Consider the following 19,225-nt stretch of genomic DNA (forward strand, 5'->3'; position numbering starts at 1 on the left):
TATATATGTGGATTTTGGATGACCCTGTGTTTTTCTAGAGAAAATGAACTTGTCTGACTTTTCTAGAAAAGTTTGAGTGCTTGAGGCTAGAAATCAATCAGGTGCAAATACTGACCATGTGCACGTAAATGCCATTAAGTAGGTGGTGAGAGAGGTTTGTAGTAAAGGAACAAAATAAAGGGAAGGAGGAGGAAGAAGTGGCTGGCTTCCAGCTCATGTAATCCTCCTGCCTCAGCCTTCCAGGTACTGGGATTCCAGGCGTGTGACACCACATCTGGCTGGCTATATGTTGTGTAGAAGGAATTTTCAGAGTCTATAGAAGGAAGTTGAATTACAGGATGTTGAAGATACCTTTCTGACAGATTACCCCCAGCTTCTTTTTTGCTGTCTTTCTGGCCTGAGTAGACCCAGCCCCTTCTTTGTGCTCATGGAGCCCTGGGAGCTGCCCCTGCTGTCCCAGGAGCACATGTGGTGGCAATGACCCCTCTGTCTTCTTCAGTGGGCTGCTGTCTCTTCGAGTAAAGATTATCTTTTATCTATACAAATGTATTGTCTAATTTATCGTCTAGCAAGGTGTCTGGCACAGGATCAGTATTCAGTAAATGTTTATTGGAAATTGAATAAATGGATGAAGCCAATTTGAGTTCAACTGTTATAAAACTTTGGTACAGGGAGCTAATGTTGAAAATTTCATTTTGCAAAGTTGCCTATACTGGGAGAACTTAACTCATAAATTTCGCTTTCTCTCTTCTCTGATGCAGACTTACTTATCAGAAATATGAAATTCTTTAATCATAATTGAAATCATTTTTATCTGGAAAGCCAATATGCTTTTAGGGCAGCAGAAAATCAAGAGACTTCAAATTTTTTTTTGCTTTTTATTTAATGAATAAAAATGTAGACATACAAAACACCAGTGACTATTAAACACTCTATAGCTAGAATCCTAACTAACAAGGTACCTATGGGAAAGAAAAGGATGGAGTCAGTTTACATAGTTTCTGAGCAGGTTGAGCGTCAAGTGATCACACATTCCTGGGAATCATCTGACATTGCAGGTGGTTCTCCCAAAAGATCCGGTTTCTCATTTATGCTTTGATAGTATTTGCACACCGATTATAATGTCCGCAGTTGTCAGTCTATGTTAAGACAGACTTGCTATAAAGTTGCATGGGGCTGACATTTATAGTTTCCCAGGTGGGTATGGTCCAAACATGGCTAAAGCTCACAGGGTCAAGGAGCTTCATTTGAATGAAGATGTTAGTTCACCTTCAAAAAACCTAAGAAAGAACTTTAAATCAGACTGTATTCTATGTGTGGCCATTTTCCGTGTGTGTGTTTCAAGGCTAAGTTTTTTCTTTAGATTTAAAGTCAGTGGGAACGTGCATTTATTTACAAAGGAAAGAGAAGCAAAAGTCTTCATGGGAAGAGCACGTTGCTTTCTATTCTGTTTTGGGTGGCAGAGCTCTCCGATGTCCCCTGAACTGCAGAGCAGTCCCCCAATGCTTCTTGATGCCTCAGGCACACTCAGGTTGGTATTGATGCATGTTAACAAATGTTGTTCTAGAGATAATCCAGCTATGGAGAGAATTATTACATCAGAAGTGGACAGTCAGGACTGTAATGGGAGTGATTATAAAGGAAGAAGAAGGTACCTACTGCAAATGGAAAGATTTCTTAACAACTGAGTAATTGTTATCGTGACTGAGAATGAAGATAAACTGATCCTAGCATTAATATTAACGCTTTCACAAGGCTGAATGGAGATGGAATCAGCTGTCACTAGGTTAATTTTCCATTAGCAATTAAAAAAAAAAAAAACCTATGTCTAGATTCCCCGGTTGTATTTACTTTATCATTGTTGATTTTACAGATGGACCAATCTGTTCACTAACTTCTCCCAAAATTGCCTTACCATAAGAGACTGAAGAGACTTCTGTAAAACTTAAGACTGTTCATGTGTCTGTGCATGTGTGTGTGTGGTCTATAAAAACGTATGCATATCTGTGTGCATGTGTGGGTATGTGGTCCCTGTGTGTATGTTTGTGTTTGAGGGATGCTGTTAACTAAGTGAGACATGGTCTTAAAAGCTCAAATTTCAGTGTAGTGAAGGTTAGATAAACCAAAGGGCATAAATACTACAATAGAAGCTAACCCATTTACCACGCTTACACTTAGTGGTTTTCACCTAGGAAGCCAAAACAAGCACACGTGTTGAATATATTTTCTGTTCACCATGTGTATCTTTTTTCCTCCACACCCTGCCCTGTACCCCATTTGCTTAGAATCAGAATGTGTACAGACAGTGAAAGGGAAAACTTGACCTGCTCAAGGATTTTGCCTCCTGCATGTCTTCTTGCAGTTTAAGGAGTTCCAGAGAGCAGGAGTGTTTTCTCTCCCCCCTTCCCTTCCTCCCTCCCACCTTCTTTTACTTAGGAGTCCAAACCAGGGCCTTGTGCCTACGTAAGCTGAATCTTCAGCTATTTTTAGTTTGCTTGTTTTGTATTTTTGTGATTTTTATTTTTGTTTTTCCAAGACACAGACTCAGGCTGGCTTTGAATTATTTTTTATTTTTTTATCTTATTTTTTTAGAAGAAGCATTTCATTACAGCTTTAACATATTCAATAACAGTTTCCAGAGCAAAGATACATCTCTTTCAAAAGTGGCTATAAAATTTTTAGGTTTGCTGTTGAATTAATAGTTATATAGTATTGAACTCAGTATAAGCCCTGTAAGACATAAAATTGAATGAGTTTTTAACCTTTAAAATTCTTAATTCTCCTGACTCTGCCTTCAAGTACTGGGATGATAGGTATGTGCCACCATGCCCAATACATGCCGCCCCCCCCCCGTCTCGCTGTCTCTCTGTCATCTCTCTCTCTCTTTCTCTCTCTCAGATTTGTTTTATTTTTAGTTTCATGTATGGGGGGCATATGCGCACATGAGTGCAGGTGCCTATGGAGGCCAGAGGCATCAGATTCCCCTGAAGCTGGAGTTACAGGCAGTTGTGAGCCATCCCACATAGGTGCTAGAAACTGAACCTGGGTCCTCTGCAAGAGTAATATATGCTCTGAACTGCTGAGCTGTCTCTCTAACCCTAGCAGGAGCATATCTTTTTTTCTTTTTTTCAAAAATATTTTATTTATTATTATTTTATGTGTATGAGTATATTGCCTGCATGTATGTGACTGTACCTGTGTCATGCAACACTGCAGAGATCAAAAGAGGGCTTCAGATTCCTCTGGAACCCGAGTTAAGGACAGTTCGTAGCCACCATGTGGGTGCTGGGAATTGAACCCTGTCCTCTGCGAGAGTAGTCAGTGCTCTTAACCTCTGAGCCATCTCTCCAGCCTCGCAGGAGCATTTCTTATTGGTCATCAGGATGGCCAGTTCAATGAATTGATAACAGTGAATTCTGTGAAGAGATTTAATTCTCTTCTAAGGGCCGAGCACATTCAGATTCTTTCTCTAATAAAATTCTCAAGCTAGTCACTAATATCCAGATTTGACTTCTAATTGATTTTAAGTTCATTGAAAATGTGACCCGAAGGATCTTAAGGTACTGTGATAGTCTTTTTTTTTTTTTTTTTAGGGGGGGGGGGTCTTTTTGAGACAGGATCTCCCTGTAGCTCCAGCTGGCCTGGAACTCACTATGTAGACCAGGCTGGTCTTGAACTCAGAGAGATCTGCCTGCCTCTGCCTCCTGAGTGCTGGGATTAAAGACATGTGCCACCAACGCCCCATGTGATGGTCAGTTTTAATCATCTACTCAACACCACCTAGAATCACCTGGGAAGAGAGCCTCAGTGAAGAACTGTCTACATCAGGTTGTCCTGTGGGCCTGTCTGTAGGGGAGTATCTCGATTGCCTTCACTGAGGTGGGAAGACCCAGACTGAAAGTGAGTGACTCCAGGCCCTCAGCTTGGGACCCTGGACTGTGCAGGAGTAGAGAAAGCCAGCTGAGTTTCAGCCTGTCTGCATTCATTCTCTCCAGGTGACTAGTTCCTGCAGATTCCCACCTTCATTTCCCTGTAATGACGGACCGTAACCTGGAATTGTGAGCTAAAATTACCCCTTTCTCCCTCAAGTTGCTTGTTGTCAGGTTTTTTATCAAAGCAGCAGAAATGATGCAGAACTGATACGGTCTCACTGCATTTGTCCCACTCACTGTTTACGTAGCCCTGAAAAAACTGGTTACCGGTTCTTCTCTTTAAGATTTATTTATTTTTATTTTATGTATATGAGCATTTGCCTGTTTGTATGTAAGTGTCCCATGTATGTGCAATGCTCAGGGAGTCAAGAAGAGATCATTAAGTCCCCTGGAACTGGAGTTACAGAGGACTGGTGAGCTAGCCATGTGGGTGCCAGGAACTGAACCTGGGTCCTCTGTAAGAGCAGTATATGTTCTTAACTACTGAGCCAGCTTTCCAGCCCCAACTTACCAGTTCCTAAATTTAATTTTATCTTGATTTGTGTGTGTGTGTGTGTGTGTGTGTGTGTGTGTGTGTGTGTGTTGTGCTACATGTGTGCAGGTGCCCATGGAAGCCAGAAAAGGTATCAGATCTGCTGGAATTGGAGTTACATGCAATTGTGAGTCATCTGATGTGGATTTGTGAACTGAACCCAGATCCTCTGGAAGATCAGCTAGTGCTCTTAACTGCTGAGCCATCTCTCCAGCCTGTCTTACATGTCAGGAAAAACAATCTGTAGAAACAAAGAGAGACACAGAAGCATGCGTGCACACACACACACACACACACACACACCCACACCTCTTTTTTCTTAATTTTTTTGACTTTTCAATCTAATTGGATGGTATTTAGATTCCCTTCTGTATTTCCCACATCCCTTTTATTGCCCCCACACAATTTTAATATATCCTATAGAGTCCAATTTGTGTCCCCAAATGTCCTTCAGTGTGGGCTCATCCACTGGAGCCTGGTTAACCAACCAAGAGTCCTATGCTTGAAAGAGTGTCTCTGCTCCTCCCAGAAGCCATCTACTGACAAAATTTCCTTAGGTGGGGTTGGAGCTTCTTACCTACTTCCTCATATCTATGCTGGGATTTTTTTCTGGTTTGAGCTTTCATGGGACTTATGCATGCTGTCAGTTGCTGAGTTCATATGAGTAACTGACCAGCTGTCAGGAAAACTGTTTCCTCGTGGTCACCCACTACTTCTGGCTCTGACAATCTTTTCTGCCCCTTCTTCTGCAATGATCCTGAGCCTTATGGGGCAGAAGTTTGATGTAGGTGTCCTATTCGGGTAGAAGCACTCAGCAGCCTCTTATTCTCTGCATGTTGGTCAGTTGTGGCTTTCTGTGTTAATCACCATCTGTTGCATGAGGAAACTTCTCTGGAGAGAGTTGAGAGATACATCAATCTATAACAAAGTAGCAACAATCTATATCAATAAGTCATTAAGAGTCAGTTTAATATGATGGCTATTTAGTAGAAAACTAGTATTATGCTCTCCCTTATGCCCTGTGACCTGTTTAGTCTCAGGTTTCTAAGCTTGATATCAGTGTCAGGTAAGGGCCCCATCCTAGGAAGCAGACCTTAAATCTGATTAAAGAGTAGTTGGTCACTCCTGTAATGTTCACGCCATTATTGCACCAATGAGCATATCTTGCTAGGCCCGTTGTTGTTGTAGTTCACAGGATTCACAGCTGGGTAGGGTTCATGATTATTTTTTCCTTCCAGTGGTGTGCACAGCACCTTCCAGCACTATGAAAGCTAGGAAATGATGAGGCTCTGAAGTCAGCACCAGCTTGCTTTTTCCCTGTTTGTTCTATAGTTCACACACAAATCTTCTAGCAAATGCTTACAGTAGACCTTTGTAGTTTCCTCTTTTTTTTTCTCTATAAATCTGAGACAGTCACATACATCTTAAGTAAGTTTGAAGATTTCCTGGAAAAGTCACCAGGTCCTAATATTCCTGATGTAGTTGGATTATGTTCCCACAAATGTACTGGGAACAATCCTCAATGCAATAGTGTTAGGAAATAGGGCCTAACAGGGTTCATCAGGATTCCATTCCCATAATGGATTAATGTTGATCGTAAAAAGGCTGGGGAGCTGGCCAAGGTGACTCGGGCTTGAAATCCCAGCACTCAGGAAGCTGAGATGTGAGGATTAAAATTTGAGGCTAGACTGTGTCACAGGAAAATAAAGTAAAACAAATAAATCAATGAACAGGCTTGAGTCTTGGGTTCAAGTTCTTACTGACTTCCTTTCTTCCTTTCTTTCCACTGTGAGGCAAGGCGGTAGGAAAAGGCTTGCCAAATGTCATGCTTGCTGCCTTTCCAGCCTCCAGAACTGTGAGTCAAATAGATGTCTGCATTATAAATTACCCAATCTCAAGTTTTCTGTTACAGCAGCAGAAAAGGGACAGAGCCACATCCTTTGTAAGGAAGGTTATTGTAGAAATGACCAAAGAAATCATAGTGAACCAAGAAGTAACTCAACTTTAAAACACCTTGACAGAGGTTTTGTGTCAACATTCAAGAATTTAGAAGTAATGATAATGAAAAGACTTTAAAATTGACAAGACCAGACCCAACAAGGGAGGCTATCTACATATTTGTATTGATATGCAGGAGGCCTAGGAGGAAGTTAGGACTCTCAACTACATTGTCACAACCCTTGTTCCAAGAATTGAATCAAGCCCCATTCAGGGCAAAAGATTAGGGGACTGAAAGGAACAGCAAAAATGGCTATTGGTGATTCTTCTCACACCGCAGTTTCCTCTTTCAAGAGACAAAAGCCTGATAGCAAAGGCCTATGATAAAACCTACTTGGGAGACTGAGGCAGGAGGATCACAGTTTCTAAGCCATCCTGTGTTACAGAGTGAGTTCAAGGCTAACTTGGGCAACTTAGTGGGAATCATGCCTCAAAATTAAAGATACAAAAAGGGCTAAGGATATGATTCACTGGTAAGAGCTTGCCTTGTAAGCATAAGGTCCAGGCTTCAGCCCCCAGGCCAAAGCCAGGATGAACTTTACATAGAAACAAGGGGGTTCCCTTGTTGGAAACAGAGCAGGGCAATAGCACCTTTAAACATTTCCTGTTTTTCAAGCAGCTGAGGGAGGTAAAACTTGCAGAGAGCTTGTGAGGACGGCCCGAGGAAGGCCCTGCAGAGGCGCTTCATTAACCCGATTAAGCAGGTGGATGGAGAGGGCCTCGCTGATAATTTACACCTTGCTAATGAAGCGTGTGACTCTTAATCTCCTCCAAACAAGATACACTCATGAAACTCTGGTACAAGGAAAGGGGAAATTAATTAGGTGAAAAAACTATGAGATTATAGCAGAGGGATTCCTGCAAAGCAACTATAACCTGGGTGGTTATTCATTTTAGTCTTTCTGAAATTAACGGCGGGGCTGTCTAGTAAACACGTGGTACCATCTGGGCTTATAACAAGTTCAAAAACAGTGCATTATTTTGGGCTTGATTTTAATATTTCATGTTATATCTTGGAAAATCACTCTGTGGAAATGGTTGCTCTGACTTTTAGAGAGTAATTTTAGTATCTTTGACTACAGGACAGCTATTTACAGTAACACTGAAGATTCTGTTGTATGTTGCTTATAATTTCTAATTTAAAATGTTAAATCGCAAAATATTCTTGTAGATAATGCAAGCTTTAAAGGAATTTTGTGTTTTAGAAGACCTTTTAAAAATATTTTTTAAGTTCTTTTTATTTTTTTTGGAGACAGGGTCTCTCCGTAGCCCAAGCTGACCTAGAACTCCTATGTAGACCAAGCTGCCCTTGATCTCACAGATATCTACCTGCCTTTGCTTCCTAAGTGCTGGGATTAAAGGTGTGCACCACTATGCCATAGTAATTGTACAAAATAATGGGTTCCATTATAACATTTTCCTACATGTGTGTAGTGTACTTGTCCCCTTCTCTCCCCTCCTGCTAGAAGGGAGCATTTTGAAATGGCTGGCTAGAACTGTTTCATGAATGGTGTTCAGTTTACTAAACAAGTATAACAGTAGCTAATACTAATCAAACATTGATATCTGCCAAGTGCTAGCTAGCTATGTACCATGGGTACTAACTCATTTGTCCATGCCTATGAGATAATCATTATCAGTTCTTTTGTTTACAGAGCAATAAACTAACATAAAGGAAGCCAAGAAAATGTAGTTTTCATGCCTACTTGTAAATGAAATAGACCAATATTTTTTTAAATCATCCTCTCCCCTTTTTTACATTTTTTTTTTTGTCTTTTTGAAGCAGGCTCTCCCTGTAGCCCCAGCTGTCCTGGAACTCACTATGTAGACCAGGCTGGCCTTGAACTCACAGAGATCCACCTGCCTCTGCAAGTACTGGGACTACAGTGTATTTATTTTTGTGTGTGTATGTGTGTGTGCTTGTGTATATGTATGAATGTCAGAGGACAACTTACAGGAGCTGGTTCTCTCCTTCTACTATGTGGGTTCTGGGGATTGAACTCAAGACATCAGGCTTGGCAGCAAGTGCTTTTATCTACTCTGTCATCTTGTCAGCTCAAGATAGTCCTTTTTATTAATTTTTTTTCCTCCAAACTTTCTACTTCTGATTTATTGTGTTGGTTTCTAACTCTTATCTGTGTTATCTGACCAACTCACTCCTATGTTTCATTTACTTTAAATCATTCTGTATTCTATTTTGGCTCTGTCCTAACTGGTTTGATCTCCAATGCATAGGGTACTACCACACTCATTAGAGTGCTCTTAACCACTGAGCCATTCCATCAGCCCCATAATGCTTTAAATAGGTGTGTGATTTTGTATTGCTATCCTCAGTCACATGACTAAATTCTAGTCAGTCAAAAACATTTCACCCCCAGGAATCCATCCCCAGAACTGAGTCACAAGGATCCAGTAAGAGAGGACCCAAGCTCCCAGGAACCTATTGTTTAGAAAGGGGTCTAGACATGTAAGCCAACCATCCCATGCAAAGTGAAGAATCCAGGGTCAATGACAAGAGGAGGGAGTGGTCTTTGCTGCCTGGCTTTAGGGTGCAATGAGAAGTGTCTCTCAAAGTGAGACTTGAAGAGTGAAAGAGGCCGAGAAGCTTTTTCAGATGAGAGCAGTGACTGAGGCTGGAGAGAGAACAGAGGCCTGGTACACGGGAGCTCAATGTGCAGAGTGAAGCCTTCTTTCCAGGCAGTGGGAATCCCACAGATCCTGGGAGTTACAGCCTTCTAGGTGTGAATGGAGGCTTACGAGAGCAAGACCAGAGGGGTGCCTTCAACATCTCTAGAGTACTGTGATCCTTGTGTACCCCTTTATCTGTAGATGTGAGGTGCTGTGGAAAATTGGAAGCTCTATGTGCATGGTAGAGTTTAACTTTCTGGGGTTCACCGTGGAACTTGGCATGACCTGGACTTTGTATGGGGACACCTTTAACTTTCTTTTTCCACCCATTTGATTTCTTCAGAGAAAAGTTCTCCAGTTTCCTGGTTATGGGATGCAATGTTCAGCTGGAACCCACCAAGGCGGCCATACTGGTTGCTATGATATTGGAATTCTTATCACTGGCATATAGCCATTGTTTTGAGCTCCCAGACAGCCTGTCACTCCAGCCACAGTGACTGAGCTGAGCCTCTAAGCTCCCACAACTATGGAACAAAGAAATTTAAAGCTCCAGGACCATGTCTCAGGACTGGGACCCAAGTCCATGTCAGTTGTTTGGTACCCATCCTATACTGGCTATATATACCACAGTGAAAAGAAGGCATATGCCTGATACTCCTGACCTCTGGCAAAGCAGAAGTGGCTAGATGGTCCTGATTCAGCACAGATACTGAAAATCATTCCTCAGTCGTTCACTCTGTGTGTGTGTGTGTGTGTGTGTGTGTGTAGCTGTGTGTGTGTGTGTAGCTGTGTGTAGCTATGTGTGATGCTGAGGGTTGAACCCAAGTTCAGCCAGAACCAAGGTTGCAATAACCCTAATCCTCCTTCCTCTTTTTTTAATGCAACTGCCCTCTTTGTCTGATGAGCCCTAGCCCTATTTTTTTTTGGAGAAACATTGCAATCTCCTCCTGAAACAAAGGAGTGGCCTATTTGCTCCTGAATGAGCAGCTGCATGAAGGACCATGTTTCCAGTGTAAAAGCCCCTTTTGCATTTATTCTTTTTATATATTTTACTTATTATTTTTCATTATTTTATGTGTATGTGTGTAAATGCATGTATGTAAATGCACCTGTGTCATGCAATGCCTGTGGAGGTCAGAAGAGGGTGTTGGATCTCCTGGAACTAGTTACAGAGAGTTGTTAGTCCGTGCGGGTGCTGGGAATCGAACCCAGGTCCTCTGGAAGAGCAGCCAGTGCTCTCAACTGCTGAGCCATCTCTCCAGCTCTGCATTTATTCTTTTTATCAATATCTAATGCCTCTTAGTCTTGACCTCTTCTCGGGTTCCATGGTACACATCCACTTGCTTTTGTCGTTTGAGTCTGTGTTCAGTCTTTCTCCTCTTCAGGTGCTATAACATCTTTCCTTCCTTTGTTTCCCTGAGGCAGTTTCTTCCCGACCACTGCTTTCCATCTTACAAACTTTTGTGGACATCATGACACTCTTTCTCATGGATATTGCTGATTGCTGGAACTCTGTCTCATTCACTTTGAGCTGCTTGATGGGGAAATGTATTAATTAATTAAAACTAATTGGTGACATGGAAAAGAAGCTTAAGTACATGTGGAAAGGGTATTTAGGTATGCAGGGGTTTTCTTTTTAGATTCAAAGGGCAGGAGTTTCCCGAAGCAAAAGTGCAAAGCCTCAGGTCTTCTTACGTCCTCTTGTCCTTGAGTCGGGCACAGCACCTCACAGTTCCACGAGGGACAAGATAAGACACCAAGTGTAGTGGAAGTTAGCTTGCCTCCTCTCTGAAGAAGAAAAGGGGAGCTAGCTGGTGTGCGAACTGAAGACCATCAGTTTCCTGACTCTGTGTGCAAACTGAAGATTATCCGTCAATCTTCTACTTTGTGTGAGGTTTGAACCCAGGGCCTCATACATGTTAGATGAGTGCCGTACAACTGAGTACTCTCCTAGTCCCCCTTCCTTCTTGACACAGATGTCTGCTTTCTCTAAAATTCAACCAAGGGAGAATCGAGGGTGCCATTGCAAGCTGGGCAGACACACCAAAAGGTGTCATTATACACAGGGAGGAGGGAGCCACTCATGCTGCTAATTTCCGTTACACCTCCTTTCCTCCAGCTTTGCTTAGAAAACAAGGGGAGTATTCCCAGCTGTTTTGGAAAGTTGCTACAGCTGCAAAGCCTGGAACTCAGGGAGCCACAGCAGGGGTCAGGGTCCCCTAGGTCCTTTGCAGTCTGTGCCAAGGTCTTCTGAGAGTTCACCTTGGTTCCTGGGTCTGTGCCCAGGAAGGCTCTGGTCTCTTGCCCAGCGGGCTTGGGTCAGCTGCTCTTCCTGGCCTGGGGCCAGGACCTCACATAATTTATCTTTTTTTCTTAGTGTATTTTAGAATAGAAATGTTCATCAAGATTTGCTTGGGGAATTTTTCAAATAACATACAAACCACTGACTATCCAGTTCCTCTGAATGTTCATGCCAAGTAAGAAGTTTTTGAGTTAGAGCCTCATGTCCCAAGTGACAGAATTGATTTTCTAATGAAATGTTTATTGAATAGGGCAAGAGAAAGCAAGCACATGTGCTACTTATGCTAATCAGCATTTGATAAGTTGAATGCAATTTTCTCTTTAATCAACCTAGTGCCCATCATGTTCAATTAGTGATGCACTGGTGACAGTCCACGCAGGCTAGAAAGAGTAGTCAAGGCTGTTTGGGATCCATACCACCCAGTACCACGGGGAAGGGCATCAGCCTTAGAAGGGACAGAACTCACAGGGGAGTCGTCCACTTCCGCTCTTCTCTGTAGCTACAAGGACCATACTATATGTATCATGAAATTTCTTTGACAATGTCAGCCTTTTAAAATGAAGGTGTAATGATGCCATCTATAACCCAGCAGCTTTAGAGTAATATTTGCAAACCACTGAAATAGAAAGTACTTTTTGAATGCTACTTTAAACATTGTGTGTATACTAGTAATAAAGCTAGAGATGAAGCGAGTAAAGAGAGGGATTTGCTTACTTCTCATTCTAATATTTGACTCCTTTAGAATTGCCCTCGAATCTCAGGGTGGGTTCCGTCTGCAGGTGCCACACGTGGCACATAGGTTCCCAAAGTGCTGAGTCACTGCTCTATAGTGGTACTCTCTGAAAATGGTCCTGTAGAGCACACAAGCTTCATTTTGGCTGTTGATAAAATATTTAGCACATTTTTCTAGCGACCCAAAGTCCTTTATACCAGGTCCACAAGACAGACTCCGTAAAGAAATCCTCAACATTTAGATTTGCTCTGGAGGATGTAGAATTTATGAGGAAATAGAGTTGTCTCTCCTTGAGAATGTTAATTTCTAAATGAAAATCCAAAATAATTCCTTTAGTTTTTACAGTGTGTCTTTCCTTAGCATATTCCCTTAATATAATTTTTAAATGCTGTAAAATTTTTCCTTTTATTTATTTTATTTTAATCAAGTGTACATGTGTATATGTGTGTGTGTCTGTACATGTGCACATTAATACTGGAGCCCATAGAGGCTGGAGATCTCCTGTAGCTGTAATTACAGGGTGTTGTTAGCCACCTGATACGGGTGCCAGGAACAGAATTCAGGTCTTCTGGATGAATACTACATGCTCTTAACTGCTGTGCCATCTCTCCAGTCCCAAGACCCTTTAAATTTGCAGCAGAAGAATTTAATTTTAACCTCAGGGGCAAACAGTTGAGCAAGTCAGTCACCCTCTTCAGTTCATATCACAGCAGCATCACCTCCTGTCTTCATTGCCCGTTATCTCCCCATTTCCATTTCTAGAGTACATCATGTCTGTCCTTGGACACAGGTGTATCTTTGGGAGATTTGCCCTGTGGCAGGTCTCCTCCTCCTCCTCCCCCACTGCTAGTGCCCCCAACTCCTCCCTCTCCTCCCTGTCCACCTCCTCTTCATCCTTTTCCTCCCTCCTTTCCTCCCCCCTTTTTCCTTCTCCTCTTCCTCTTCCTCCTCCCTTTCCTCCCTGTCCCCTCCTCCCCTCCCTCTCCTCTTCCCTCCTCTCTCTCATCCTCCTCTCTCTCCCCCTTTCTCCTCTTCCCTTCTTTGTCTATATATGTGTGATTTTATATAGACAATATTATACCACAGATCTCATCATACCTCAAAAAATTCCCTCCATACTGTTTTTTAAGATCTGTCCATACTGCTACACATACTTTGGGCCCATTATTTTTCATCACTGTATGTTTCATTATATGAATTATTTAAGTCTTCTTATTGTTATTAAGTCTGCCTTGTTCCAGCTCTCTGCTGTTACAAAGATGCTGCCACACACAAGCATAGGATTGTTTGGGGAACTATGTAAGTTTCTTTCAGGTATGTATCAGAATGTTAAATTATATTCTAGCTTAACTGTACTGGTTTCCACTCTAGCCAGCAGTGCAGGAGGGTTCATAATTCCCCACAAGGCCTTAGTATTTGGTGTTATCTAACTTTCTAATGATGTATAAATCAGCTAGACATTAAGGTTATTTTATTTTTGCATTAACTTACATAGCTCTGGCTGTTAATGTTACAAATTTTCCCACATATTCTTAGCTTTTGATTTCCTTTACCATGAACTGAATATATCCATGAATATTGGGATCTTTCTACTGTGGTTCACAAATATATCTTATTTAATATTTTTGTGTGTATGAGTGTATTGCCTGCAGGTATGTCAGTGTACCTGTGTCATGCAATGCCTGTGGAGGTCAGAAGAGAGCATCAGATTCCCTGAAGCTTGAGTTACAGATGGTTGTTAGCCACCATGTGGGTGCTGGGACTCGAACCCAGGTCCTGTGCAAAAGCAGCCAGTGATTCTAACTGCTGAGCCATCTCTCCAGCCCCGAGGCTCATGCTTTTTTCCTACTGTTGTAAAGAAGGTCTGTATTTAAAGATCAATAACTTGTACAAATACCTCTGTCCTATGTGTCATCTAATTGTTAACTTTATACAATTGTCTCTTGTTGAATAAAAATTTCCCATTGACTCATTTTTTTGCAACCCCATCCATTTTTCCTCATGGTTAATGCCTTTAGAATTTTCTGAAGCAGATCCTTCCTCACCTGAAGCCACAATAAAGGTCTGTATTTAAAGATCAATAACTTGTACAAATACCTCTGTCCTATGTGTCATCTAATTGTTAACTTTATACAATTGTCTCTTGTTGAATAAAAATTTCCCATTGACTCATTTTTTTGCAACCCCATCCATTTTTCCTCATGGTTAATGCCTTTAGAATTTTCTGAAGCAGATCCTTCCTCACCTGAAGCCACAAAGATAGTCTCCAGCATTTTTCTCATATTTTGGTTTTATCTTTCTTATTGAGATCTCTAGTTTTCCCTAAAGTTCATCTTTTTAGTTAGAAATCAATTTTATTTTCCCTCATATAGTAAATAAGTTTTGAAACAATATGTCATATTCTAAACTCTTTCCATCTTTTTCTTTGCTGCTTTGAAATGTTTTCTTCATAAAATGTAGATACATAAGAGAAATATAATATAGATATATAAAATATCATTAATACTTACTTAACTACATTTATTTATTTTTGACCTTTTTTTGAGACAAGTTCCCACTATATAACCCAGGCTGGCCTCAAACTTGCCCAAATCCTCCTGTATCGGTTTCCCAAGTGCTGGGATTACAAGTGTGAGCTCTTTTAAGACAGCATCTTGCTATGTGCTTCAGGTTGGCCTCAATGTTCTTCAGCCTTCTGAGAGCTGGGATTATAGGTATGTGCCGTCAGGCCTGGTCTTAGTCACTTATTTAGTCTCTATTCTGACCTATTAGCCTATTTCTATTTTCTTAACCAAAGATGATGATGATGATGATGACGATGATGATTATGATGATTATTTATTATTATTTTGTCTTTTTGAGGCAGGGTCTCCCTGTTGCTGCAGCTGACCTGGATTCTCTATGGAGACCAGGCCTCGAACTCACAGAGATCCACCTGCCTCTGCCTCCCAAGTGCTAGGATTAAAGGCGTGCACCACCACACCTGGCTTCCAAAGGTTATTTTTTTTTATCAGGGCTCTATTGCATATATGAATATTTCCAGGAGGAACTATGCTCTACTGATCTTCTTTTTCAAATCTGTCTTAATCATTTGTGGGTCTTCATTTCCCCATTTCCAAGTTAAAATAAGTTTGTTAGGGGCTGGAGAGATAGCTCAGTGGTTAAGAGCACTGGCTGTTCTTGAGGAAGACCCAGGTTTGAATCCCAGCACCCACATGGCAGCTAACAACTGTATGTAACTCCAGTCCCAAGGGATTCAAGGCCGTCCTCTGACCTTTGCAGGCTTTTCAAGACACAGATGCACCTTCCTGCATGTAAGCAATACACACATACATGTGAAACAAAAAATATTAAAAAAAATAAAATAAAAGAGCTGGAGAGATGGCTCAGCGGTTAAGAACACCGGTGTTCTTGCAGGAGACCCGGGTTTGAATCCCAGCACCCACATGGCAGCTAACAACTGTCCATAACTCCGGTCCCAGGGGATCCAACAGCCTCTTCTGACCTCTACAGCCATTGCATGACACCGTTGCATTTACCTACATTCAGGCAATACATGCACACACATAAAATAAAAATAATAAAACAAAATAAAAAAAAATAAAATAAAAAATAAAGCAAAAAAATTAGAAAAAAAAGAATAAGTTTGTTAAAGTTTTCAAAACATCTTCCTGGAATTTTAATTCATGAAATTTACAGATTAATTTGCTTTATTGCCTACTATTGGGCTTCCAGCCTGTCCTGACCTTCCCCCATTGCTCTGAGCTCAGGCTGGCCCATCACTGACATTTTTCTGCCTAGGGTGATGGCTTGCACACAGAACCTCTAAGCTCACTATGGGGAAGAAAACGCCCCACATGGAAGCACTTCTTCTCCAGCCTGTCTCAGTCTTGTGGTCTTCATCTGTTTGCCTCCCTGTCCATCTGTTCCACATATTGATCTACCAAGGGAACCTAGGGGCCTTACATTCTAGATTCTTCCCTCTCTTACTTCAGTGGCACCCCAGGGTTTCAGGTTTCAGGATGGTAGTCAGTGTCCTGAGCTGTTTGTCATCTTATTGAGAATCAGGCATCTTTTGCTACAGTGCTTCAAATACATTTAAAAAATATATTTATTTTGATTTATCTTTTATTTTGTGTGTCTGAATACTTTGCCTGCATATATGTAAGTGCACCTGTATATGCAATGCCCACAGAGGCCAGATGAGAATGCCAGATCCCCTGGGACTGGGGTTATGGATGGTTGTTAGCTGCCATGTAGATGCTGGGAACTGAACCCAGGTTCTTTGCAAGAGCAGCCAATCCTCTTCACTGCTGAGCTGTCTTTCCAGCCCCTCAAATGGATTTGAAAAAATTATCTCTATGTATTTTTCTTAGGCTCTCCAAAGGAAAGGAAGGGAAAAGGAAAGTAAAAGAATAGGGACTCTGGTATAGACAAGGCAGGTGTCAGGTTCAGAAGTTAGGAGAGAGCCCTCAAAATGCAAAGCCAGAAGGAAGCTACGGTGAACTGGAACTGCAAACTTCTGTCTCCTGTTCCAGAGGAAGGAGGGAGACACAGGGCCAGGCAGCGGGCCCACCTCGTATTGTGTCAGTTCTGGGTTCTTGGGTATCACTGAGATCTTGGCCTCAGTGGCCTCAAGCCCTCTCCAACGCTTTAAACTCACAGGGGAGGAATCAAGGGTGCTTTGTGGGAATTTCAGCCTTCTGCTTTTTCTTGTTCTTTTTCTGCCAAAAGTACCAGTGGAAAGTGAAATGACCAAGTCGTTAATAGCCTGGAGGTTGGCAGCAGAGCCCTGCAGTTAACAGGCTGCAAGTAGGGCTTCTGGGTGAATTGAGTGGTTTGATTCTTTTTTTTTAATTTGTTCTTTAGTAAGTGAAAGATGACATCATCCCTCACGTTTGAGGTTCCTGGTTCTGAACATTAAGCCCACTGTTGGGTGAAAGGTGCCAAAAATCACTGATGAGCTTGTAAAAACCAAACAAAGCGAGAATGAACTGATGGACACAGGAAAAAGAGCAGTGCCTTTAGATAAAGCACTATTTGACTCAGAAAAGCAGTAGAAACCAAAGCATGATTTTTTTTTTTTCAAATGAGAAAACCAAGTCAAGATAAAGAAGATAAGTCATTAAAAAGCATGAAAATGTAGCCATTATGATGCTATAGCAACCGTGGGAACTAAGGAACACAGTATCTACAAGTCCTAGAATTGCTTAGGAAAGACCCAGAAAAATCAAGGACTTGTGAGGAGTGAGCAAATAATGTACCATGGGGCAGGAGGATCTCTGACAGCTCTGTCTACACAGTGAGTACCAGGCCAGCTGGGGCTATGGGGAGACCCGGGCTTTGTCATTCCTTGAGGCCCTTGTACTTGACCCTCACCTCCATCTGTCACCTTGTGCTTCTTCTTACCCACCTTTCTTTTCCTAAAAGAATCCGCCCTCAGCCACATCGGGAACTTTGTCCATGCTGCACCTTTGTCTAAAGAGAGCTGGCATTCACATTTCCTTTCTTTGTTCATCCAAGAAATTCCTGCTTCTTCAAATTTAAGTCCCTAAAGTCACTTCCTCTCAGGGAAACTTTAGCACCCCTCTTCTGGCACCACCGGTGGTGGGAACCTCAGTGTTTTCTCACACACTGAAGCCTTAGGCAGAATGCGATGCACCAAATGCTGTAGATACTGAAGAAATTATGAAAGAACAAACATACAAACGAAGTACCTAAGGGAAATTCAGCCTCAAAACAAAAAGAGCCAGGCCTGGTGGCACACACCTTTACCCCAGCACTCGGGAGGCCAAGGCTGGCAGACCTCTGTGAGTTCAAGGCTAGCCTGATCTACATATTCAGTTCTAGGTCGACTGAAGCTACAGCAAGATTCTGTCTCAAAAATAACAACAAACCAAACCAAAAGAACAAAATAAAGCAGAAACCATCTTGGATTTTTAGAAGAAGTGATGAGCAGGCAGAAAATGCAGTTTTCTTTCTCTTCCTTCCCTTCCTTCCTTCCTTCCTTCCTTCCTTCCTTCCTTCCTTCCTTCCTTCCTTTCTTTCTTTCTTTCTTTCTTTCTTTCTTTCTTTCTTTCTTTCTTTCTTTCTTTCTTTCTTTCTTTCTTTTCTTTCTTTCCTGTAGCCCCAGCTGGCCTGGAACTCACTATGTAGACCAGGCTGGCCTTGAACTCACAGAGATCCACCTGCCTCTGCCTCTGCCTCCTCAGTGCTGGGACTAAAGCTGTGTACCACCATGCCCAGCTAAAAATGCATTCCTAAAACAATAAAATAAGTTGGTTGGAATGGCTACACTGTGAACAAGACTGTTGGTGAAGAAACCCACCTTTAGGTTGGAAGTTGCAGAGTACATGCAGGTTTACCATCTGCGTCTGTAGTTGTTCTATTTGTATGGGCAAGCACCTTGATTGTGCGTGTGTGTGTGTGTGTGTGTGTGTGTGTGTGTGTGTGTGTATCATTTTATTTTGTTTAAAAAATGTTTAATGGAGGGCCAGGCATGGTGGTGCACACCTTTAATCCCAGCACTTGAGAGGCAGAGGCAGGTGGATCTCTGTGAGTTCAAGGCCAGCCTGGTCTACATAGTGAGTTCCAGGACAGCTGGGGCTATAGGGAGACCCTGTCTCAAAAAGACAAAAAAAAATAAAAAAAAATTTTTTAATGGAGCTTCAAAGAGACCCCACCTCAAAAAGACCCCCCCAAATGTTTAAAGTGGTCATTAAGTTTTCAAGTTTATTTTTATTTTATGTATATGTTTTGCCTGCATGTATGTATGTGTACCAAATGTGTACAATGCCCATGGAGGCCAGAAAGGGCTTCAGATAATTTGGAACTGGAATTATAGATGGTTGTTAACTACTATGTGGATGCTGAGAACTGAACCAGAGTCCTTTGCAAGAGCAGCCAGAGCTTTTAAACACTAAGTCATCTTTCCAGTCCTATTTTATTTTTTAAAACAGGGTCTCATGTATCCCAGGCTGACCTCAGATCCTCAGAACTTGAGAGGTAGCTAAAGATGACCTTGACCTCCTGATCTTCTTGAGTGAGAGGTGTCTGGGAACCAATCCTAGAGCTTTCTTTGTACATAAGCAAGCACTCTA

Source organism: Nannospalax galili, unplaced genomic scaffold, assembly GCF_000622305.1.
Source record: "Nannospalax galili isolate Female #2095 unplaced genomic scaffold, S.galili_v1.0 scaffold336, whole genome shotgun sequence".
In the NCBI taxonomy this organism is placed as follows: domain Eukaryota; kingdom Metazoa; phylum Chordata; class Mammalia; order Rodentia; family Spalacidae; genus Nannospalax; species Nannospalax galili.